This window comes from Myotis davidii, unplaced genomic scaffold (genome assembly GCF_000327345.1).
Source record: "Myotis davidii unplaced genomic scaffold, ASM32734v1 scaffold101, whole genome shotgun sequence".
NCBI classification, from domain to species: domain Eukaryota; kingdom Metazoa; phylum Chordata; class Mammalia; order Chiroptera; family Vespertilionidae; genus Myotis; species Myotis davidii.
This window is the reverse complement of record NW_006292290.1, coordinates 249,515-251,209: the sequence shown is the minus strand read 5'-3', so window position 1 is coordinate 251,209 and position 1,695 is coordinate 249,515.

The following is a 1,695-nucleotide window of genomic DNA, read 5'->3' as shown; positions in this document are numbered from 1 at the left end:
CATGTTTCTCTTTTATTAGATAGGATATCCTATCTAATAGAATAATATGCAAATTAACCATCACTTCATCACAAAGATGGCAGCACCCATAGCCACAAGATGGTGGCAACCAGTCCCCTTAGCCTCGCTGCTGGAGTTTTTGGGTCTGTTGGCCCAGTCAGGGGTCACAGGGACCAAGCGGAGAGGCAGGATCCACCCACTCCAGTAGAGGATCAAGCCTCACTGCTCTGCCTCCTCTGGAGTGTCTGTGGCCAGCAGGGCCTGCTTGGCCATTGCTGCAGCAACCCGGAAGCAGACAAGCATGACCTGGGAGCAGGCAAGCATGTCCAGCAGGCAGCACCCAGTAGGGCCTGCAGGAAGCACCCACAGACAGCACCCAGCAGGGCCTGCTTGCCCATTGCCATGGTGTGGAGCAGGTAGGCCCCACAGATAGCAGAGAACCATGGGGAGCGGGCCCAAGCTGTCAGTAGGACATCCCCAGAGGCCTCTAGTATATATATATAATTTAGAGGCCTGGTGCCAAAATTTGTGCACTTGGGGGAAGGGTGTCCCCCAGCCTGGCCTTCACCCTCTTCAATCTGGGACCCCTCAGGGGATGTCTGACTGCATTGGGCATAAACCAGCAGTCATTCATCCCTCTCACAATCTGAGACTTCTGGCTCCCAACCGCTAGGCTGCCTACCTGCCTGCCAGCCTGATCACCCCCTAACCAGTCCACTGACAGCCTCATCGACACATAACTGCTCCCCTGCCAGCCCAATCACCCCAACTGCCTCCTCTGCTGTCCTGATTACTCCCAACTTCCCTCCGCTGCCAGCCTGATTTCACTCCTAACTGCCCTCCCCTGCCAACCTGGTCGCCCCTAACTGCCCTCCACTGAAGGCCTGGTCACCCCTAACTGCCCACCCCTGCCAGTCTGGTTGCCCCCAACTGCCCTCCCCTGCTGGCCATCTTGTGGTGGCCATATTTTGACCACATGGGGGCAACCATCCTTTGACAACATTGGGGTGGCCATCTTGTGCTAGGGTGTGACAATCAATTTGCATATTACCTCTTTATCATATAGGACTAGAGGCCCAGTGCACAATATTCATGCATGCGGGGGTTTCCTCAGCACAGCCTGAACCCTCTCCATTTTGGGACCCCTGGGGGATGTCTGACTGCCAATTTAGGCCCAATCCCAGGGTTTGGGCCTAAACCGGCAGTCATACATCCCTCACAATCCTTTACTGCTGGATCCTAATTGCTCATCTGCCTGCCTGCCTCGTCACCCCTGTCAGCCCACCCCCTGCCAGCCTGATCACCCCTCACTGCCTCTGCATGCTGGCCCAATCACCCCAAACTGCCCTACCCTGCCAGCCCAATTGCCTCCAACTGCCCTCCCCTGCCAGCCTAATTCAACCCCTAACTGCCCTCTTCTGCTATCCTGTTTTCTTCTAACTGCCCTCCCCTGCCAGCTGTCTTGTGGTGGCCATCTTTTGACCACATGGGGTGGCCATCTTTTGACCATATTGGAGCAGCCATCTTGTGTGAGGGTGTGACAGTCAATTTGCATATCGTCTCTTTATTGTATAGGACTAGAGGCCCAGTGCATGAAAATTGTGCATGGGGAGGAGTCTCCTCAGCCCAGCCTGCACCCTCTCCAATTCGGGACCACTTGGGGGATGTCTGACTGCTGATTTAGGCCCAATTCTG